Raw genomic sequence first — 25416 nt, forward strand, 5'->3', positions numbered from 1 at the left:
CATTTTGTGTGGTGTCAAAATTCAGGTGTATACTTTAGAACCAGGAAAAGCGTGGAAGTGATTTAAGAGATGTAACTTACTTAACTTCTTTGTACCCCAGATTCCTCACCTATAAAATGAGAGGGTGATGCAGATGACCCAAGTCAGTCCTTCCCCAAAGGAAGTATTAGTCTTTATACTCTGTATTACAAATGATTTTAATTTAATACTGCATTGGATAAGAGTACCAAGAGAATAAAGGCAAGAATTATTTACTTATTTATGTATTTATTTATAGGTGACAATGTTAATTATTAAGAAATCCTTCCTTCCAGTGTCCATCTATTGTCTCTGTCACCTTATTCTCCCTCCACTAAAAGGCTCATATCCCAGTGATATTTACAAAGAAGCTTGGGAAAAATAAGATCTCTCCCTTGTTTTCACTCTAAAATGGAACACATTTTATTTCAGTTTGGGAAAATATAATGAATATTTGTTATTAGTTATAACCCCTACACACATTTTCTCGTTTTTATTCTACTAATAACCACACTAGTAACTAAGCTAGAAGTCTTTATGGTTTTAAATCTTATGCTGTTTCCACTACCTCACGAGGCCAGTGAATGTGAAGGGATGAAATGGGGTAGACGGTAATGTTCCTGAAACTTAGTTGACTACTAAGCTCTTTAACAACTGCTGATTTTCTAAAGATTTTTGGGTTGAGAAAGGCCAAGTTTTGAAGATCTTGCAGTGTTTCTTTTGTGAACAGGTAGGGAGACAGGCCTTGTGATTTCAGCTCAATTGCTTTTGGTAATACTAAAATAATGGCAAGAACTTATCCAAACATTACACATCTATTTTGAACATTTTCCCCTCTCTGTATTGAAAAATTGGAGGGGCTAACTTTTAACCAATTTTCCACATTTATAAACTGTGATTGCTCAGAAGAAAAATCCAATTTTCAGGTTTCTAACTTTTATGGTTTCTTTACACAAAAGGGTGTTTGAAATATGGAACAAATTGCCAAAGACAGCTATTGAAGTAAGTGGCATAAGTCAGTTGGAGAGTACTGAACAAATTTCAGAATGGGAATCATATAGTAGTAAATAGATGTTATGAAATAAGATGTTTTCCAGGGTTAGAATGTTAAATTCTGGTCATCTGTGACCCAGCAAGCTTAAAAAGTATTCTGGAATTCCTGACTCTTAAATATTTAATACATTCAAGAGATTTTTTTAAAAAATAGTCTTAACCAGAACCCTCAGATAAAGTCAAAAAATTTCCTCAAATTTAACCAGGAACTTTACATAACAGACATAGCAAAGCACAAAAATTCATTCATTTATCCACTCATTCTTTCATTTTGTAAATCTCAAGTCTGAGTACTGTTCTAGGCACTATGGGTGCAACTGTGGATGAATGGATTAGGTATGCTTTGGGTAATTTAAAGGCAAATTTGTGTTTTTTGATACTTGGAAATTTTTATGTAACAAAGATTATCTTATTTTCATTTGATTTCATTTTAATCCACCTTCAAACAACGAAGATATTCTTCACTTCTCTCTTCTGGATATATTTCTCAATGTTGGCTTTACTTTTCTCCTTCTTTTAGGATCACAAATTTCTTTTAGAAGTAGGTTGTAGAAGTAACCTGATCAACTTTAATTTAAATTAAACCTGACCACAATGAACAGCTTTTACTGCTGAAATTAGCAAGCATGTCAATTTAGACTTAACACAAGCCATTTTCCTCTCTAATGAATAAAATAGGTCTCAGGGTATTGTGAAACCTGTTCTCTAGTTGGGTGATTCTCTATTTCTGCTGACAGACACATGCTTTGTAAGCACCTGAGAAGATTATTAATGACATCCTTTGAAGCAGTCTCCTTAAAAACCTAAGGAGATTCATAGCTGTAATAAAACTATGCATTTCTAAAGAATTTTAAAACAAAATCGTAACTCTTTATCCCACTCTTTGGTCAATACGTATAAAGGTTCATTTCTAAAAAGACACTGTACAATAATATATATTGCTATGGGATTTATCAGACACTAATATACTCATTAAATAGTGGTTTCTCAGTAGAGCAGAATGGGAATTTTCTCCCTTGGCTTTCTTGCCAGAAATAAAGGAAGGACTTGAATATGGCATATTTAAATATTTTTTATTAAGATATTACAAAAACAGTGACTGAAAGACTTTCTTGCTAGTGAACAGAACACACACAGGCAGTGAAAACAATGATTACTTTTTTCTTTTCATTTGGTTTTCCTTTGAGTATATTCTATTTGCTATTATAATTTCTCTTACCTGAGAACTTGTTTTACAACCTCCAAACTTTTCCAGTAGAATGACCTTCACCTCTATTCCATTGAGCCAGCCACAGATGGGAGAATACCTTAGATCTAATCATTAAAGTACCCACCTCCAAAATACCCATCTATGAAATTGTTTTCTTTGCCCCCATCCATCTGGTGTTCTTACCAGATGTTTCTCTCACCAGAACACTCTACTCTAATCCTTATCCTCAAATGACCTCTAGTCCTCTTTTGTTCAGTGTCCTCATTCTAGCTGTTGGTCTATATTTGTCAGGCTAAACAGGTAGAATGCTATTTATGCTTATTTGTTTTTCTGATAGGAGCCCAGGTATTTATTACACATATAACTTAAGTGAACAAAACTAAAACCATTACATGCTTAATAGTACCGAAGCATAATAATTGAGCATGTCTACAGGAATCTATCGTTCCAAAAGAAACAAACACGAGAGCAGGAAGGAATCAATGCTATTTCTAAGGGGTCATAGGCCAGCTACTGGGCTTTACTAAAAACAGCTTACCCCGTGGAGATGAGAATTCATCATGGATTCCACTAGCTGAGCAAAGATGGAAGAAAAAAAAAATCTTCAAATACAAAGTGAATCAGAAGTCATTAATCCTACTAAGTCCCCCCAGGGTTGAAGGAAGTGGTTATAAATAGCAATTCTATGAAAAAGGGAGTTAAACAATGAAACTATACATACTCTAAGTAGGTCATTTTAGGCTCTCAGAAAGAATTACACTTTTTTATTGTATTTGGTAAAACAGAATTCTACCTAAATAATATTCACATAGAAAACTCTACAGTTTAGTTGAATATTTAGCACTTATATGTTTAAAAAAAGACCTTAACAACAAACTCTTTACACTTTTAATATTTTTTACAAAAATCAACAGTCTTCATATAGTCAAATGTAGAACTAAAGCCTACGGTGATTTTCAGTTGCTGCCATTTTCAGGACACAAACATGACTTCAGCTTTCCTGTAATGTAAAAATATAAACCTTTTACTCTTTTATTTACAACCTTAAAAAATTAACATCAAAGGTGGGCAAGGTGGAACAGTTTATTGAACTACTTTATGGGTAGGAAAAAAAAGCATTTAAGGCAGGTAAGCCCTAAATTGTAGCTATTCTAGAAACTAAAGGAGTTTTCCCTATGAGGAAGCTATTCCTATGTCTAGCTTCCAACTGCCTCACTGAGCACCTTCATTCTGGCTTCTTTTCTTGCATTCAGCTGCGTCTCCAAATAGATTGCCCAAATCCAAAGTGGTCTCCATTGTCTTCCACTCCCTCACATTTACATGTTAAACTGACTTCGATATTTTCCTACTTGGTATAACTTTACTACTTCTCTGAATGTTCTATCAGCATCTCCATTGGTAATTCTTCGTAAACACCTTGTAACTGTGGTTATCCTTTTGTCCTCCATGCATTCAAGAAATGCTTTTTGAGAAAACATTTTATTTTTATATAATTTAAAACTTAGAGAAAAATTGCGAGAATGGTCCAAGAGCTCCCAGGTATCCTTCACCCCAATTCACCAACTGTTAACATTTTGCCACATCTCTATTTATCACTTCCCAATCTATCATTGTCTCTGTGTATATATATCTGTACATATAATAGATACTGTTTTCTGAACCACTGGCGAATCATCTGCAGCTATTGTGCCCTTTACCGTTGATATTTTAGTGTTTACTTCTTAAGAAAAAGACATTCTCTTATATAACCTCAGCCCAATTTCAAAGTCAGGAAATTTCCTATGGCTTTAGATCCATAAATCCAATCCACATTCTTTATTCACAGTATGACAATTATCTCACGAATTGCCTTTCATTTACTGGTCCGACTGATGCATTGAATTTTGTTGTCATATATCTTTAGTCTCTTTTAATCTGAAATAGTTGTTTTCCTTTCTTTGAACTTCATACTGTTGACTGTTTTGAAGGCCAGTTATTTTGTAGAATGCCCCCCCCCATCTGGGTTTCTGCAAATATTTTTTTGTCAGTCCTTGACCTAGGCACAGGTGATAAAGAAGTGAAGGGAGAAAATTTATTCTTCTCAAGGAGAAAAAAAACTAGTAGTTAAGACAGGCAGTAAATAAGAAATTACAATAAGCTGAGGTGAGTATTATGGTAGGGGAAGCACAGGGAGTTATCAAAGCATATAGGAGAGATGGCTAACCACATTTCAGGGTTAAGGAGGGTCTTCAGAATGAACTGGAACTTACATGGTCCTCAACTCGACTTTGTCTAAATTATACAAAATGTATTTTTTAAATTGTCTCTACGACTCCTCTTTTTAAAACATTTTTTAGCTTTATTTGGGTAAGTCTGATGAATAGAAATTGTATATAAATGTATACAACTTGGAGCGCCTGGGGGGCTCAGGAGGTTAAGTGTCTGAGTCCCACGTCAAGGCTCCAGGCTCAGCAGGGTGTCTGCTTGAAATCCTTTCTCCCTCCCTCCCCCTCTACTCCTCTTACTCACATGCTCTCTCTTTCTCTAAAATAAATAAAATCTTTACTAAATAAAGGTATACAGCTTGATATTTTGTTATATGTATACATTGCAAAAGAATCAACATATCACAGTTACTTTGGTGTCTGTGTGTGATAAGAACAGTTAAGATCTACCCTTTTGGCAAATTTCAAGTGTACCTCATTAACTATAGTTACCATATTGTATATTCAATCTCTAGAACTTATTCATCCTAAAACTAAAAGTTTGTACCCTATGATCAATACTGTCCTGTTTCTCTCACTTCACAGCCCTGGCAAACATCATGTTACTCTGTTTCTCTGAGTTTGACCTTTTTTTAGATTCTACATATAAGTAAGATCATACAGTATTTGTCTTTCTGTGTCTGGCTTATTTCAATTAGTAGAATGCCCTCCAAGTTCATCTATGTTATCACAAATAGCAGGATTTCCCTCTTTCTTAAGGCTGAATAATATTCCATTGTATATGTACATATACCATGTTTTCTTTATGGATTCATCTGTTGATGGACATTTGAGTTGTTTCCGTATCTTGGTTATTGTGAATAATGCTGCCGTGAACATGCAGTGCAGAAATTGCCTCGAGATCCTGATTTCATTTTCCTTGGATATATATCCAGAAGTGGGATTACTGGGCCATATGATAGCTCTATTTGTAATTTTTTGAGGAAATTCGATATCCACACTGGCTGTACCAATTTACAGTCCCACCAACAGTGTACAAGGGTTCCTTTCTGTCCACACCTGCACTGACACTTATAGTCTCTTGCTTTTTTGAAAATCGCTATTCCAATAGGTGTGAGGTAATACCTTACTGTAGTTTTGATTTTTACTTCTCTGATGATTAATGATGTTGCTGGCCACTTGGATGTCCTCTTTGGAAAAATGTTTATTCAGGTTTTCTGCCCATTTTAAAATCTGATTATTTGGGGTTTTTTTGCTATTGAGTTTCAGGAAGTCCTTATATATTTGGGATCTTAGCCCCTTATCAGATAGACAGTTGTAACTATTTTCTCATTTTGTAGGTTGCCTTTCATTCTGGTGATTTTTTTTTCCTTTGGTGTGCAGAAGCTTTTTTTTTTTTTTTTTTTAAATTTGATGCATTCCCACTAGTGTATTTTTGCTTTTGTTGTCTGTGATTTTGGTGTCATTATCTAAAAAGCCAAAGCCCAGGCTAATGTCAAGAAGCTTTGCCCATGTTTTCTTCTGGTAGTTTTATGCTTACAAGGCTTTAAATGCCACTGCCCCTAATAACCACTGTGGAGGCCATGACAACCAACGTACAAGTCTTTTACAACTGGGACTTAAGTGATTGAGGACCCAAGCTGCTGCCTTTGGAAACCCATCACTCCACTGAAGAGAAGCCACGCTTCCTGCAGGCTATTCCCCACCAATGACTAAATGTGATAATGATACTAAAGCAGAGCCTTGTTTGGGAGACACAGGGCTCCTCTGACTACCTTGGCCTCAGTGACTCCCCAACAGCTCTGCTGAATCTTCCTTAGATCTATGGCACACTGGGATGCTTCTGCACAACGTCCTCTCCCTTTCCTTCACTTGGGGGCAGGCTTGCATTTTGATCCAACGGTTCCCCCACCTTCCTTGACTTCCTCTCTACTTCCTTTCACAAAAATATTTCCTCAAATAAAATCATTTCTTGTTTAATCCTGTCTTGGGATACTTAATTTCAAGCCCCGGTGAATATACCCACTTCTGCCCTTTTTTTGACCCTCAACCTCTCATCAACACTTCAGATCTACATAACATGGAGATTCCATGATATTACCTCCTGGATGTATAACTCACAACTTCTGGATATTATTAATATCCTTCCTAAGATTCAAGTAAATTAGTATTTTAAAAGTACCTCTATTAAACAACCATCACTACTTAAAAAAAAAAGGTTATGGCCATTATTTTCAATGAGCCTAGAATTAAATTGGAGGAGAAAAAAGATAATTTAGGTGTGTTACATGGTAATGGTGAGCCACTCTACATGTGTGGCTCAAGAATACTAGGATGTCAAAGCAAGCCATCAAAAATTGTTTATACATAACAACTATTAGGCTTCCTGCAAGACATTGAAAAAAGAACTTTTTGGCAAGTTTTTAGGCTTGGGAAGATAGAAAAGCTAAGAAAAAAAATATTCCATTGGATAGACAGAGACCTCCTTCAGGCACAGCTTGTATAGTTGTACTGGGCTCTGCACAGAGAAGGGCTCTGTGCTTTGTTTTCTGTGGTTCTGTCACCATCTTGAAATTCTTTATCATTTTTGTGTACATGTGGCCCTGCATTTTCAAGTCTCACTATACCCCACAAATTATGTAGCAAATCCTGACCTCCACCCTGATGTGAACAGAGAATAAAAATTGTGTATCTTGTTTGAAGCACTAGTCAATTGGTGATGGGAAAAATGCATCTGAACACAAATTATATCATGTCCATCAAATGCCTTTTGTTTAGTTCATAAGAACTTACTCGAAATTTCTTTTGCAGCAATCACGAAGCTAAAAGATACATGTTTTAGGGGAAAATCTCTTCTGCTCAGGAAAGCAGAACAGAACAGAATGCAGTCGTTTAAGACAGGACCCTATCAGTACCAATGGCTACTGGAGAAGCAAAGTCATTGTGACTGGAAAGAAGTAAAGCAAGGAACCTCCAGACAAAGGGGTGAATCTTCTAAGAATTTGGGATGAAAAGGGGAAGCTGTGATTCAGGCAACAAAAAATGGCTGTGGGGATCTCAAATTCCATCTGTAGTTTTAGCTAAGTATTAATTGTTCCCAAGGGTAGGGTGGCGTTGAAAAATACATGAGAAACTACTAATAATTAATTCCACGAACAGTTACTCACCTGCAACTAAGGCCAAACACTTGGCTTACAGACATGCACAAATAAACCTTGGCCTCTTTCTTTAAGGAACTTGTCATATAGCAGAAAATACAGACTCATAAAGAACTAATACAGTGGGAAATAATACTCATAATGACAGTAATAATTGCTTATTAGGCACTTACTATATACCAGAAATGGTCTATCATAGTCCACAAGAATGGACTCTGGAGTCAGGCTGCCTGGGTCTGAATTCTGGCTGCCATTTACTTGGTTTATTATTTTTGGCAAGTTACTTAACCATTCTCTTCATTTCTACCACTGTAAAATGAAGATCATAAGAATATCCACCTCTTAACCTTGTTATGAGAATTAATGGGGTTCATGTTTGTAAAATGCTTGGAATACTTCCTGTTGCATAAGAACTGTAAAAGTTTTCAATAAAAAATTAATCAGTTTAATCATCATAATACTCTATGAGATAGGTAGTATTGTCTCCATTTTACAGAGAAGGAAAATGAAAGAAAAGAAGTTAAACAATTTGCCCAGGATCACAGACTGGTAAGTGTCAGAACTTCTGACACAGGATATTTGGCCCCAGTGCCCACACACTTAATAGAGAGGGTATAGTACTATATGGTTACAAAGTACGTATGCTGTGGTATAATAAAGTATAGTACAGCATAACATAGTATGACATAATTATCACACAGATGAAATTAAATGGAACAGAAACATGATATGGGAATACAAAAGGGGATATTAACTATTTATCTAATTACCTAAGTACTGAATCAGTCAGGGTACCTGCAATAAACCAATGACCCATTCAAAGTGGGAAGGGGAAACTTTCTTCAAGGCCAGAAGAACCAAGTGGAGGGTGCAGTTAATAGAATCTGAGAAGTAGCTGCAGGGAGAGGACCTCTTGACAGGAGTTATGTCTGTAAAGGGACCTAACCATCACCTGGCTCACACTCCTCTTTCCCTCGGCTCTACGAGTGCCTCCTACTAGAAGGACGTAGTCAACAGGTAATACCAAGTTCACTGTTGCTGCTCATATTATTCAGCCTCCCAGGAGACAAAAGGAAGTTCAACAGTAGTATATCTGAGAAAGAGTCCAGCAAAAGTACCAAAGTAAATGCTGAAGACAGGAACAACCATTAGAAGAAATCAGTTTGGGGAATTACCACATACGGGAATTCTCTGGAAAGACTTCATAGAAGGCATGGGGCTGTAGTTAAACTTTGGAAGATTTGGCTAGGTCACAGGGAGGGCATTATAAGGCAAAGAAAAGCATGAGAAAAGACACTGCAATAAAATGAAGCTTCAACTGGGCTGGCTGGTGCCTACAATTTCACTGGAAAACACAGGAGATAAGTTTAGACAGGCAGAATGGAAGCCCTCAGAGTTACATTTCACTACTCACATCCTGTCATTTACCCTTCATTTTATACATTTGGTTTACTTAGCATTAAATTTGCTGTATGGGGAACTCTGATTATGGAAAAGACAATTTATCTTATTTTACAGTTAGGTTTTTAAAAATCCATCTGAGGTATTGGATTTTATGACGAAGAACTGGGTAACAATAAGACTAGAAAAACTGAAGCTATGGGAGCCAAGACTTGTGTCACTCCATGCCTTTGTGTACCTTATTCTTTCTGACTGGGACACCTTCCTCAGTTCTTGGTCTTTCCTGGAAATATGGTACACAGATAACCACGAGTGAAAGTGCTGACTGACAAAATGATTGGACACAGTAAGAGGAAACAGTGATACAAGAAAGAGAATTCTAACTGGAAGGATGTGGAAATTACTAGAACACACCTCCCTGTTTCAAACAGTGTTTATTAATATTACAAAAATTAGTGATCACTTGACTAACTTTAAATAGGAAAAATATGATAGCTACTTAATAAATTATTATCAGATTCAAACACCCATAGGACAGTCTGTGGAATTTATTTCTCTACTTCTCATATAATGTCTTTCTTACTTGTTGGCATTATGGGGGGGTATAAGAAATTTATCTTAAGTTTCCCACATTTGAAGCCTTTCTTGTAATGGTGTACTATAAACCTGTTCTACTAACAGTATGTTATTTTTTTTAAAGATTATTTGTTTATTTGAGAGAGAGAGAGAGAGAGAGAGAGAGAGTTCGTTCTTACACAAGCAGTTAGAGAGAGAATCTCAAGCAGACTCCCCACTGAACACAGGGCCTGACTGGGGGCTTGATCTCATGAGATCATGACCTGAGCTGAAATCAAGACTTAGAAGCTTAACTAACTGAGCCACCCAGGCATCCCACTATTAGTATGTTATTTTAAAAATAAATTCTTTCCTGTGTTTGAAAAAGAGATTATGATGATCATTTCCAAGTCATTCGGCCACAGAAAACTTAAAGGAATGATTTATTTTGTCACTTCATAAACCCCTTAATATGCAAAAATGGAAACTCCTTTCAGTGACACGAGCCAATAAGTAAATAATGTGGTCTAATTTGGGGATCTCGAAATATAATTTCAAAGTCAAGAAGGAAGAAGGATTTTAGGCTACAATTTGTTGATAACGATTTGCAAATACATTTCTTTTTTTTTTTTTTTTATTATTATTTTTTTTTTTTTAATTTATTTATTTGTTAGAGAGAGCGAGCACAGGCAGACAGAGTGGCAGGCAGAGGCAGAGGGAGAAGCAGGCTCCCCGCCGAGCAAGGAGCCCGATGTGGGACTCGATCCCAGGACGCTGGGATCATGACCTGAGCCGAAGGCAGCTGCTTAACCAGCTGAGCCACCCAGGCGTCCCTGCAAATACATTTCTAAGCTGACAGAAAGGGCGCTGATATTTTTAGCTGTTCAACATCAGATCTGTTATTCTACACTGTTCGCATTGCTTGAAACCCTATTGTTCTGTAAATTTCACATGTTGACAAAGGATAATTGGGGCAGTTTTAAGACCAGTTTCTGTCATGTACATCACATTCACTTTTGATGTTATGACCCGATGAAATAAGTGACATGTTTTTTTTTTTCTCACTCCATATATTTTAGAGGAAAGGGAAAAGTGAAATCATTTTACAGTATCCATGTTTCGGGATTTTTTTTCTGCTCCAACTTTCCATTATTCTTTTCTTGTTCTACCTCGAATAACACCATTTTGGAGGCATTCTAACTTCAGTTGGTCAAGATAAATTGTCTTTTATCTAATCAGAGTGCCCTATACAGCAAACTGAATTATAAGTGAACCAAATTAATAAAATGGAAGATAAATGACATGACATGAAAAGTGAAACAGAATTATCTGAGGGCATCGTTTGTAATATTTTGTCTCGTGCAGAACATCCTGATTTTGCATCCTAAAGATGTTGTCCAAAGCCACAGAAATGCAGATAACGAAGGCCAGTGTTAACAGGTAAGTGGAGCACCAATCAATCAAATGGGCAGGAAATATTTATTGGTAGGATTCTACGCACAATACATTACAGTAGGAAATGTGCTTTGCACGTAATAGAGGATGGCAAAAAAGAGCATCCTCAATGAATTCAAGGAACTTGCAATGGACTCACAATGCTGTTGGGGAGACAATCTTCAGGCCTGTCCATTTGTATCCACACATGCAGTTAGCCAATAAGAGAACACGGCATGTAAATGACAAACGTTACTCTCTACAGACTCTATGCTGACAGGATTCTGAAGGATACAATTCTCATATGAGCACACTCAGGGAAAGTGCCTTAGAAGATCAGGAACCTGAACTATCATTTGGGGGATGAACAGGACTGATAAGGACCTAATGATGGGAGGGGCAATTCCAGGGCAAGGACCGAGCTTGCACCAATATATGGAGGCACCAACACACTAGAGTGCTTGGAAGAAGAGTGTGTGTGTAGTGTGCAAAACTATGATGGCTGTGATCAAGCTGGGAAGGGAGGCAGGAGCTCAGACTACCAGATGAATGAGTAAGAATGTGATGTTGAAGGCAGTGGGAAGCAATGGAATCTTGAGAACAGAGGAGAGCCACAGTAAATGTGGCATTTTTAGAAATATTAACCTTGCACCACTGCATCCAAAGTTCTTTCGAAGAGAGGACTGGAAAACTACACTTGCAACAATCCAAGAAAACCCTCTTCCAGCCCCTCTGTTTAAATTTCCAGTCATGAAAACATGTAAACCATTTTTTTTAAGTGGGCCCACAGTGTGGAGCCTGATGCAGGCCTTGAGCTCATGACCCTAAGATTAAGACCTGAGCTGAGAACAAGAGTCAGAGGATTAATTGACTGAGCCACCCAGGTGCCCCTGCAAACCATTTCTTTTTTTTTTTTCCCCACACCAAACCATTTTTAAATTTACATCAATGTTTTCAAAGGATGGTTTAAATTCAGGTGAACTCTGTGGAAGTTCTCTCATCAGTTTACTCATTATGACTACCTTCCCATTTAAGTCCTTGACTATATTCATAAAAGCTTCTTTAAAATCCTTGCCTGATAATACCAACACATGACTCATCTCATGGTCTTTCTCCATGGCTCTTTTCCCACTTGATTGTGGGTCATATTTTTTTCTTCACATGTTTAAGCATCTTTTTTTAAATTAACATAAAATATATTATTTGTTTCAGGGGTACAGGTCTGGGATTCATCAGTTTTACACAATTCATAGTGCTCACCTCAGCACATACCCTCCCCAGTGTCCATCACCCAACCATCCCATCCTTCCCCACCTACCCCCAGCAACCCTCAGTTTGTTTCCTGAGATTAAGAGTCTGTTATGGTTTTTCTCCCTCTCTGGTTTCGTCTTGTTTCATTTTTCCCTCCCTTCCCCTAGGATCCTCTGTCACGTTTCTCAAATTCCTCTTATCAGTGAGATCAGATGATAATTGTCTTTCTCTGACTGACTTATTTCGCTTAGCATAATACCCTCTAGTTCCATGCACATCATTATAAATGGCAAGATTTCATTTTTCCGATGGCTGCATAATATTCCCTTGTACACATATACCACATCTTCTTTATCCATTCATTTGTCAATGGACATCTGGGCTCTTTCCATAGCCTGGCTATTGTGGACATTGCTGCTATGAACGTTCAGGTGCACGTGCCCCTTTGGATCACTACATTTGTATCTTTTGGACAAATACCCAGTAGGACAATTGCTAGGTCATAAGGTAGTTCTAGTTTCAGTTTTTTTGAGGAAACTCCACACTGTCTTCCAGAGTAGCTGCACCAGCTGCAAACCATTTCTAACTTAACCTCACACACCCTTTTATTTCAGGACAAAATATTAACTCCACTGCATATAAGCAAAATAAATTCAACCCCACTGCTGGTAAAACAGTGTCCCAGAGAATTATTAAGCAGATTTTCTTATTCCATTTGTAACATTATATTAAATTAGATAGCAGAAGAGAGTGACTGCAGTTTCAGTTTAGAAAAAAGTAAACATTCAGAATGCTAAATTCTTAGATTTCTGCTCTGAAGAATAAAGAGAATGTCAAAGTAGGAGAGAGAATTGGGATCCCTCCAAAATATAACTTCAAAGATTATTATCAGTGGTAGTAAGAATAATCAATATACTATTATGATGTCACATTTTGTGACCATAATGTTGCAATGTTCTTCTATATCTATCATTGCATTAGATCTATGATATTTTCTTTGGGAACTGAGTCTTCAGGTAATTCTCTAGGTTCTAGGAAAGAGGCCTGTTATTTAACAAGTATTATACTAATCCCTTCAAAAATAAAAGCTCAAAGCAAATAAAAGGTTATGCTAAGAATGCTTTCAGCCTTTTTGTTTTTCAAAACATTTTCAAGATATCACTTATTTAGCCGAGACAAGAACCTTGGTTTTTATTGCCAGTGGCAGCCACCAATAAACTGAGGCAAAGTAAGAGATATTACTGTTCTGTGACGCTACCTGTACATGCAAGTCAAGCGGGGGAATGAGCAATTATCCAGAGGCAATTAAAACCCATGCATGTGGTCAACTGGTGTCATTCAAGCCCCCAAATGCTCTTTTTCTATCTTTGAGTGGCGCATGTGAAGACATGAATTATCAAAATAATTGGCACAGCTGTTTGATTCATGTTGCCTTTATAGGGAGAGAATCAGGCTCAGTTTATTCATCTGTAAAATGAGGGTAATTACATTTATATCAATCAAACTGGGGGAGATGAAAGTAATAAATCTATTTATCAGCATTCAAATACCTTAGGTAGAAATTAGTCAACTACAGTTAGTCCTGGTCTCTTTGTAAAAGCAGCAGTTGAGGAATATGTTATGTAGAATGTATTTAACTGATCGGGTCTTGACCTTCTGATGTCACCAAGTTCTGAGTGCTACAAAGCCAAGATAACAGACAGAGAGTGAACCATTCTAAGCTTGTGCTAAAAAATGATATCTTCACGGTATGAAAACCTCTTGAAGCTTTACAAGTAAGTGTAAGATGAGGGAGAGCGGGAGGGAGCACAAGAGGCAATGTACCAAAGGAGGAGCAAGGTAGGCACAACTCTCTACCCTACCTTTGCATTAAAACAGTACACTGTGTGCCATTTAGACATACATATGAAGAAAAAAAAGCTTGGCTATTGGGCCTCATGCTTCAACAGGGACAACATACTTTGCATATTCTCAGAGACTGACATTAATCTGTTTCTTCTCAGAAATTATATGACTGGGGAAAAGATAAAAAAAAAATCTGCCTTTGATTGGGTACTATGTGTTTAAGCCCTGGTTTAGCTGTAAATCATTTGTGAAGATCATTTCTTGGTAGGTGAACAGAGCTGCTCTCACGGAGTGTTAATCCACTGGCAGGGAGGTGTTGCTGGGGGGTAGGAGGTGTTAGACATTGATCAGAAGCTTAAGAGATGATCTATTTATTTTTGCTGTTGTAAGAGGAAAATTTCTGTAATAAAACAATGATTCTGCTTCTCTGTCAAAAAAATACCATTTTATGACATAAAAGCTCTCTTCAGTAAACAAAGAACAGACTGTTATTGGGGCACATAAAAATTACAATAGAATATATTTCCCTGTAGGAGCACAACAGCCTTTAACTCAATTGGAACTTGCAGTGTGACAGCTTTTAAAGGAGGGGACATATTCTAGAGGGAGAACCTCAGATATACTTTTCAATTCCCTGGACTGTACTAGTTCTTATCCTATAAAAATGGGTCTACATTAGCACACTATGCCAGTAAATCACACACTTGCTCTGCGGCATGAAAAAAGCCTAGCTTCGGGGGGCAGGGGGGATGTGGAGGGGTTGCTTTATGGGGCACAGTTCCAAGCAAACACATGGCTCAGACGAAGCCGATTCTGAGGAATATGGAAACTTTATGTTCTGTTTGATAGGAAAATGTGTACAGCTTCTTAACTGTGAGCTCTAGATGTGCTCCAAGGGCAAGTATAATCAGTTTTTAAATGGATTTTGTAATGCCGCATACCTAATCAAGCTGTTTACATTGTAGGGAAGAGTTAAGTTTAATTCCCTGTTTTATTGGGAAGGGCGCTTATTATTAACACCCATTTCAATAAATTTTAAGTAATTTAAAAAGAACAGCAATCTCTGGAGAAAGGATACAGTAAGATTTCTCTATTTGCTTTCCTGTTTTGTTTACACGATGTGAGCAAAATTGCTCACCCTTTGCTGCCTCAGACATTTTGGTGGTGTGAGACCAGGTGAGACAAAAAGTGGTAATAATACATAAAACAGTACTGTCAGTTGGTTCTAATTTCTAATACTTCAATCTCAATTCTCTCTCTCTTTCTTCTATTAATGACCTGCCTTACTTTTAGCGGAAGTTTTCTCTAAGGTAGTGGCCAGAAGGGTGGTAATGAGGTCAATACTTCAATTAAAACTTCAAAAAGCCAGGTAAGCTAATGTGAAAGCTAATTCTGAGCTGTTGGTTCATGAACGGGATGACATTATACACCAGCAGTGACCAGAGTAACTCATACCACATGTGTTACTGAAGAGAAGACTGAGTATTAAATATCTGTACAATGGGCAGCCCAAAATGGAAGGTTAAAAAAGGAAGAAAGAAAGGGAATGTGAGGGATGCAATTGATTAAACAGTTTGGTTTAGTAAATACCCATCTTGTAATCTTTTAATAGTAATTATCTGCCCCAAGCCTGATCCACTCAAATACAGTACTCACCCGCAATAAGTACCAAAACCCATCGCCCCATTCCTCTAAAAGTGCACCATTTTACAATTCAAGCTCCCGCAGCATCGCTTCTCAGCCTTGTGGCTAAGGTCAAGTACAAACTGCTACAGCATAACAATTACAACATGATAACAACTAGTGTTGTGAGTTTCCTGTGTGCCAGATATCGCCCTAAACATCTTGCCTTTATTAATGGAGGCCGGCCATCTGAGCCAGGTACTCTTACCATCTTTTATAGACAAGAAAAATGAGGCAGAGAGAGGTTACATAATTTACTCAAGGTCACGGAACTAAGACGGTGGAGGTGGAGGTGGAGCAAAATGCCTCAGATCTTCCTTTTCCGGTACATCGCAGCCAGAACTTCTTGGGCAGCTACAATGCAGCAGAAGTTGGGCTCAATGTTTCACAAACATGATTTAATCCTGACAACAATGCTACCTAGTTGGATGCTAGATATCCATTATTACACATGAGCAACTTCCCCAAAGGCTGCCAGCCACTTCCAAGGAGAAAACCATTTGACTCCTAAGCCCATCCCTGTCTGCTTGCCACAGACCACCGTACGGGCTATTCTGCTTTTTCTTCTCAAACATATTCTTCACCTTCTTGCCCTTGTGACGTTTCTCATGCCACTAAACCCATCAAGGCTTCATTGCTGTCCAAGACTATCTACAGTATCTAAAACTGAGTGCAAGGGGTTAAACAAATCATGGGAAAACAGTATCTAAAACTGAGTGCAAGGGGTTAAACAAATCATGGGAAAAGAAAAAAAACAAAAAACAGGAGGGAAAATACATAACTGGTTTGTTACCATTTATTTTTTTTCCCAACATCATTTCCAAAGGGACACTTTCTCTACTTTTATCTTCACTGTTGTTAGTCCACACAATTGTTTCAAATTTGTCTTTTTGTAATACTGGAAATATATATTTCTATGGTTAAAATGGAGGGATCAAGACATTTTCTCTATACCTTATGTAATTTCTTATAATAAAAAAAATAAATCCCAGTAAGAAAGCCTACATTAAAATTATATAAAATCGGTTATTATTAAATTTTCACAGCTATACTAGTTTCCTATGGCTGTTGTCACAAATTATCACTAATTTAGTGGCTTAAAATAATCTGTATTTATTATTTTATAGTTCTGGAGGTCAGAAATCTGAAAATAGGTCTTAGAAGCAAAAATTAAGGTGTCAGCAATTTAATTTAAAAATTAAATTAAAAAATTTAAAGTGTCAGCACTTGTCAGGAGCTTTTGTTCCTTCTGGAGTCTCTAAGAGAGATCTGGTTTCCTTGCCTTTCCCAGCTTCTAGAGCTTACCTACCATCCTTGGCTCTTGGGCCGGTTGCCCATCTTCAAAGTCAGCAGGTTAGCATCTTCTCATTCCTCCCCTTGCCTTCTTGCAGGATTACATTGCCTCTTCTCTTCTAAGGACACTTGTGATTACAATGGGCACCCCAAAATAATTCATCAAGGCCCCCTGCCCTATCAACATGTTTTTTTTTAATTTTTAGTTTTTAAATTTTTTTCAATGTACCAGAATTCATTGTTTATGTACCACACCCAATGCTCTATGCAATATGTGCCCTCCATAATACCCACCACTAGGCTCACATAACTTCCCACCCTCTGCCCCTTGAAAACCTTCAGATTGTTTTTCAGAGTCCATAGTCTCTCATGGTTCATCTCCCCCTCCAATTTCCCCCAACTCCCTTCTCCTCTTCACCTCCCCATGTCCTCCGTGTTATTCCTTATGCTCCACAAATAAGTGAAACCATATGATAATTGACTCTCTCTGCTTGACTTATTTCACTCAGCATAATCTCCTCCAGTCCCGTCCATGTTGATACAAAAGTTGGGTATTCATCCTTTCTGATGGAGGCATAATACTCCATAGTGCAAATGACAGTACAGACATCAACATGTTTTTTAAGGCTTTTTAAAAACGACTTTATTGATTTATTTGGGAGAGTGAGGGAGAACACAAAGGGGGGAAGGTCAGAGTAAGAAGCAGACCTCCCGCTGAGCAGGAGCCTGATCATGGGACTCCAGGATCATGACCTGAGCCGAAGGCAGTTGCTTAACTTTAGCCAACTGAGCCACCCGGGCACCCCTCACGTCAACATCCCTAACCTCACCCCTCTGCAAGTCCTCTCCACCATGTAAGGTAACATACTCAAAGGTTCCAGGACATGTCTCTCTTTGGGGAGCCATTAGTTAGCCTACCACAAATGTCCTGCTGTCATTTCACATGAAACTGCCTGTCATGATGTGGAATACTTTTGGGGGCTCGTTCAGTACTAAGTGAAAGTCATTGTCAAGGGTTACAAAATTCCACAATCTGGAAAGCACAGGAGGCATTAAGCAGTGAGAAATCAGCTCTCCAGGGCAGACCTGGTTTAACTAAAGACCTCCAGAGGCAGGAGAGGTGTATTGTCACCTTTTCCTCATCCCGTCGCCAAAAGTCCCTCTGAATGTCCCTATTAAGAGGTGGAAACTGCAGCTCACAAAAGCGTTACATTAAAAAAAAAATTAATGAACTGTGACTCCCTGAGGAAATCAGGGTGTTGCTGTTTTGTGACAAGCAGCTCTTCCAGGAGTGAATCCTGGCAGAAATCCAGAACAAAGTCCTTATCTTTGGAGGAATGACAGCCTGCAGGAAAGGAAGGGGTACTGCCTTCTTGGATACAGAGACACCAACTTCCCCTCAGTTTTGCTCATTCAGCTTCATTCTCCCCCATCAATACCCACTCATCAACATTAAGCCTTCCTCCCAGCCATCTTCCTCCCCCTTCTCATTTTTAAACTGCTTCTACTTTTTCACTTCTTTTCTCTGTAACAAGTACTACCAAAAATTGGAAAGCTTTTTTTTTTTAATTGTAAAAAAAAATTGTACAAAAAAATTGTAACATTTAATTGTTACCATGGAGAGAGCAATTTTCTCATCAAGGAAAGGAGGCGGTGCAGAAGGAGAGGGAAGAGCCACATATGAAAATTGAGAGTTAGCCTCTGTGTCTTTTCAACAATATCCAATTAAATCTTTTCACTACCATACACAAAACAACAAGAACACAGTGGGTAGCCAAGTTAGCCCAAGGACTTGAATGAATCGGTAGGCTCTGGGATACTGTGTTGGGGGAGGGGAGGGGGGAGTATGTAAGAGGTAGGGAGGCAGGCCACGCCTCCTGAAACGGAACTAACGAACAGTGATCACTGATAGATAATTACTATGCAGTTATTTGAATTGAGGCGGCTTTCTATCATTCTCAGGTAAATGACCTTCAGAATAGCAGAAGACTTTTCTCCCAAATGATGAAATACAAACATGTACACAAACAAAACAGAGGGACGAGACCTGTGAACTGTTCCTCAATGATAATTGAAAATAAAATGAAAGAAAATTGAAATACATAATCATCTGGTGGTGAACATCAGTGAGATTTTAATTAAGTCTAGAATTTTATATTTCAAACTATAAAGAAATCTATTGCTGATTCACAGATGTGCCAATATTAAGAAAGACCTGAAATACTAATCCTCCATTCTAATTCTCAGGAGATGAATCATACATATGCTATATTCTTTCTGATCATTCCAAGCAAAACAAAATTAAGAAATTTTAAATGATGAGGTTTTTCAAAGTACAATAGATAACTCATTGTCTCTTTAGTAGAAGAATTCTGCATAACTCTTGTACATAAATATTATGCCTAAAGGCTTGCATCAACAAGAGTAATCAAAGGAAAACAACTGCAAAATAGTAAAAGCATGCATTTAAAATGTTCGTGGTGATGACATTTACAGCAAGAATTGGGAGCTGAAGCAGCGTTTTGATCCTCTCTTTCCCATTACCCACTCTGCCTTTTAAAAACATGATGAGTTTGTTATACAGAACATAATGATGAGATGTTTTAGATACACAAATAGGTACAGGAATAGATATACAAATACGCTACAATTGAAGTCTATGACATGGCTGTGTCAGTCCATACACACCTCTGGTGTAAAAGTCACACCACGGGCTTACTTGGATTCATTCTTTAATGTAAGGGTTCATGCTGGAGAGATGTTTAAGAAGGGCAGTGCTATTCGAAATTATTTTTGAAAACTAGTTAAGATCATAACCTTTGTCTACCTTGGAATTAGTCACAGAGTTGGGAGACTGAGAACAGCAAATAAGGGTGGTACTCCAAAGCCCTAACCCAAACGCACGGCGCCAGGCCACTTACCATCACACGTGACTTCAGAAAAATTCACTATCAGCCAGTTTACAATCAATGATTCTCGTATTGACAAAGCCGAAAATATAGATAGATCAACAGGAAGAGAGAAAGGGAGAAAGGGAAGAAAGAGGAAAACAAAGAAGGAAACAGAGGAAGAACGGAAGGGAAGAAGACAAAGAAGGAAGGGAAGAAGGGGGGAAGGAAGGGAAAGAGAAAGAATGAACTCTGATTTATGGGATACTCGCTCATCTATTTCCTGTTAGCATTTTCTGCTTCCTACTTCACAACAGTAGCAGAAAAAAAGACTACATTATTCTAAATTACAGACTATTAGATAAACAAATAAAAACTAAGATGATTTGCATGAAAAGCAAACAATAAGCTCTTTTCACAGCAATACTGAGGGTTTCATTAAGCAAAGTTGTAGGGAAGAGCTACATATCTTTTCAATCTCTCAGTTATTGTCGAATCGGTAAATCCCATGCCCCATTACCCCCATACAAGTCAGGGAGATATTCTCACATAATAACACTTTATTTGTGATTGAACCAAAACAAAAGGGTTGCCTCTTCTGAATATATACAATGAATTTTGGGGGCTTCGTTTTGTTGTTAGACCACTAAAAATAATCAGATTTCTCATATAGTTAGGGCACAACATTGAAAGATATGTCTCACTTAAAATACTTATGCATAAAGACAAAATCCGGGCAAAAATACTTGTTGACACAGGGGTGCCTGGGTGGTTCAGCGGGTTAAGTAGCCGACTCCTGGTTTTGGCTCAGATCGTGATCTCGGGGTCCTGGAATTGATCCCTGCATTAAGTTCTGCACTCAGTGGGGAGTCTGCTTGAAGATTCTCTCCCTCTGCTCCTCCTTCTGATTGTGTGTATGTGTGTGCATGTGTGTATGACCATGTTCTCTCTCTCTGAAATAAACTGATCTTTAAAAAAAATTTAAAAAACTAGTTGACACAGAGTTGGCTTGTTTACTAGACAGTTATATTCTTAAGCCTGAATATCCTAGATCAAGGCTAACTGACACCTACATATTTCAATTGCCCATGGTGACTTCTGTAAGGAGGATAAGTTAGACAAGAAATTTGACCTTGGAGATTATGAATTATTGAAAACACTTGATTTGATGCATGTTAAAATGTCTGTGGTAAAATAAAACAAAACAAAACCCAAAAATGATCTTTCAAGGTAAAAAATTATGAATTGTATGTTACGAAGTCTGTAATTACTTTAAGATTCTTCAGCACAGATATTTTATATGTGATAGTATGAATGTGTTAGCAGTCAGTTGTGTCAGTCAGGAATTCATACAGGGGATGGGGTCAGACTTTAATCAGAAAGGTCAGATTCCTGCAGCAGGTGCTACAAGCATTTTAACCATTTTAATCACAGTCAACACCAGAGGCCTTGCTAATGAGCGAAATGAATGTTAAAAACGAATTTTCATTTATGAGATTACTGTTCTTCAAGATACATGTTCGGGTTAAAATATGTTAGAGACACTCCTCATCTTTACCAGGACCAGATACAAAAATCCAGCAAGTACTGATCCTGTACTTTTTGGAATGGTACCCAAATTTTGAAGTCCAAACCATGCTGTATCTCTACACTGAATCCAAAGATTCTGATTACATGATACTCTCTAAAAGGTTAATTGAATCCTACCTTTAAATTTTAGAATATTTGCATATTTTCCTGGAGTAAACCTTTTACACAGATTGTGATCATAATAACTGACAGTGACGGTAGGGAAGAGTAACTAACAATTACTTACCATACTAAGCTTTTGCTACTGCTAGCTCCAAAAATAATCTAACAGCTGTGCATAACAATATTGACCTAGGACAATAATACTGTGCAAGCCACATACTTTAACATTTATTATTCATTTTAAAAAAAGAGTTTATTTATTTACTTGCAGAGTGAGCAAGCACAAGTAGGAGGAGCAGCAGGGAGAGGGAGAAGCAGGCTTCTGCTGAGCAGAGTGCCTGACCTAGGGCTCAATCCCAGAGTCCTGGGATCATGACCTGAGCCAAAGGCAGAAGCTTAACCAACTGAGCCACCCAAGTGCCCCTAAAATTTATTATTCTTCAGCGAAGTATGATCAGTACAAAAACAATAGTTCCCTGTAATCCTCACTTACTTCCATTCAATAATGGATTAATTTTGTTCTTATAGTATAACATAAAATTTTTCTCTCTCTTTCTTTTTTAATATGTGATGAGGATTAAGGAGGGCACTTGTGATGGGCACCAGGTGTTGCATGGAAGTGCTGAGTCACTAAATTGTACACCTGAAACTGATATTACACTGTATGTACACTAACTGGAATTAAAATAAAAACCTGAAAAAATTCTCTTTTGATTTCCTCATGGTTGTATTTGTCAGACATGCTTTAATAACCAGATCTTTAAAGATTTCATTCTACCTCTCTGCATCATTTCTATCAGTTGAATAATTTCACAATTCTGCCTTGTCTTTCATCTATTATTACTCATATTATCACTCCCCCCCAATCCAAACAAGAACTGGGGCCTAGTCATTTAGTTAAGAACACAGTTATCTATATAATTATCCTATGAGATGCATACTGTGGTGAAACCAATTTTTCTTACCCTATGGGTGCCTATCTAGGCTGCAAAATTATTCCATTCTTTGACGTTTTTATCTTAGCTCTTTGACAAGTTCTCTGTTGTTTTTCCGCTCAAGATTCAGATTCCCTATTATTGCTTCCCTCAGTATATTTTTTCAAAGGACAGTTGAAGATCATAAGAAAGCCTATTTAAATGTATCTTCTTTCTGAAACAAATACATTTTCATCCCTACTCTTTCTATTCCCTAGATATGTCCTAAAGAGTATTTTTCAATACTAAGGTTCAATATTAGTATATGTTATATATGTAACTTGCATATGCAAATACATATGTATGTGTGCGTGTGCGCGCGCGTGTGTGTGTGTGTGTGTGTGTATGAACATGGTTTCTTGCCAATAATTCTGGGTTGGAATCCAGCTTTTATCAATGGTTTTGCTTTGGGCAACTAACAACCTTTCTGAATCACTTCCCTCATGAAACAAGCATAATATCAGTTAGTGTGCACTATACTTGAGAGGATTAAACATATTAAATGCCATGTGCATAGTCCAGTGCCTGGTATATACTAGAGCAAAACAAATGGTAGGTATAAGTGCCCAGAATTTTATAGTAGCATATTATTTGGCCCAACATGTTTTGGCCAAAAGGAGTTGACCAGAAGCAATTTGGCCAAAGCCAGATGCTATTATGTTTCAATAATGACAGCTCAGCAACAATTCTGTGTCTTTAAGTATTTCTTTCCATTTTTCAAAATGTTCCTTTTTTATATTCTTATATTTATTTCTATTATTCAATATTTTTAATGGAAAAAGTTAACAAATCTAAATATCATACACTGGAATTCTTTTCCACAGTGATCATTTAAAGTTTCTTTTGCTGTTTTTACTTGATATAAAGAAACAGTACACATTCATAACACTATATAGAAACATCATTCTGTAAAACAGAATAAATAACACCCATAACCCTACCCATCCAGAGACAATTCTTTTTATTATATGTAATTATAAGTATTCATATCAGTGATATATATACACACACACATATACACAGATTTATGTATATCTATTACTGCCTTAAGTGAACCTTTCTTATAGACCGTAATCATAACACCTGATAGGGAGGGTAACACTTACTTAGCATCCCAAGATTTTGCCATATATATATATATATATAAAACTATATAGAATATATATATCTATAGCCATATCTATCTATCTATCTATCTATCTATCTATTTCTCCTCCCATAACACTCCATATAGGTATGTATAATCTTCACAGAAATATATGTGGTATGTGTTTCTATAAAGTAATATATGTGTACTTGGGTATGCAATAAATATTGCAACAAAACAATATCATCCAGTAAATATTGGCATAAAATAAAATACAATTTGTTTTAGCAATCTATTCAATTCTGGACATTTAATTTTTTATCCAGCTGGGCTCTATCTGAAATAATGAACTTATCTGCACTGAGAAGCTGTAATATGCTTCCCAGATTCCCCTTCAGAAATGAGGGAGTTATTTCCCTAGCTGCTAGTAATGCTTCTGGTAGATAACCTTCAGCTTGTCAACTCCCTTCTAGGAATTGCCTTGGCTGAAGAGCATCGTCTCTCACAAATTTCTATTTCCCTCCCTGAAAGCTCATCTCCAATGAGTGACTAGACATGAAGTTATAAAGGGCTGGTCCTCTCTCCCCAAATCATAACAATTCTGAAGAGTCCCTTCAGCTTCAGGTCACATGAGACCCCTACTGGGAATGCTTACAGCTAAGCTTCTCCTTCTGCCCTCTTCTGTTGAACCCAAGAGCACTCACAAGTAAACTCCGGTATGCTCACCTGCATCTCAGCGACAGCTTCCCAGAAACCCAAGGTGTGACATTATCTTTAAGTAAATAAACACTAGGCAATTAGCATTAATATCCAGAACAGTTCTGTTCTAAAAGTCTCCATAGTTCTTCATAGCAGAACTTTCCCATAATAACATGCACATTTTCTTCCCATTCCCCCTTCGGCAAGTAATTGGAGATTTAAGGTAAGAATGATTTAGAAGAAAGAAGGGCAAAGAAGGTGCAAATATCCTTGCATACCACCCTGGGCTCAAATACACCTATCTCCAGCCACTGAGTTTCTCAAAGCCATCTCATCTTTGACTTGAGGCACACTTATACTCCACTGTCTAAAAACCTGTTTCCATAGAAGGTACTCTTCCCACTATTCTCCAAGCATTTCTTCCTAATCCAAGTAAAAAATTCTCATCTATTAGGAAAACATACATTTTCTGAAGCACTTGGACAACAATTTGAGTAAAACAAGTTTCTCTCTTTTTAAAAGTTTGTAGCATCAAATAACAAGGAGCTTTGAAACACTACCACTGCCCTTTTGATTCCATCTCAGATTTGAAAATTTGATTTATTTATGCTACAAAAATAGCCATCACGATTAATTGGTTTTTCAAGTGTCTATCATTTTTCACCAAGGCCAACTGCTGCGATTAGCAAGAGGAACCACCATACAAACCTACTGAATCCTCTAAAATTAATTATTTGTTTTAAAGAATGACTTTACTTGTCTACTTTGATGAATGATGTAAAATACCACTGTTACATTACAGCAAAAAGACAATGTGACGAAAAGTAACACAAAGGTAGAACAAATACAACTGCAGAGTTGAGATTTATTTACAAAGATCTTTTTTTTTAAAGATTTTATTTATTTATTTGACAGACGGAGATTGCAGAGAAGCAGGCAGAGAGAGGAGGAAGCAGGCTCCCCGCTGAGCA

The 25416-nt window shown here is 37.3% G+C and overlaps 1 protein-coding gene across 2 annotated transcripts in view; it reads right to left on the bottom strand.

The window, feature by feature from the left end:
* Window positions 1-25416, bottom strand: part of DMD (dystrophin) — a 2068501-nt gene that overhangs the window by 590758 nt on the left and 1452327 nt on the right. The window lies entirely within an intron of this gene.

The sequence above is a fragment of the Martes martes genome (genome assembly GCF_963455335.1).
Source record: "Martes martes genome assembly, chromosome: X".
Lineage (NCBI taxonomy): Eukaryota > Metazoa > Chordata > Mammalia > Carnivora > Mustelidae > Martes > Martes martes.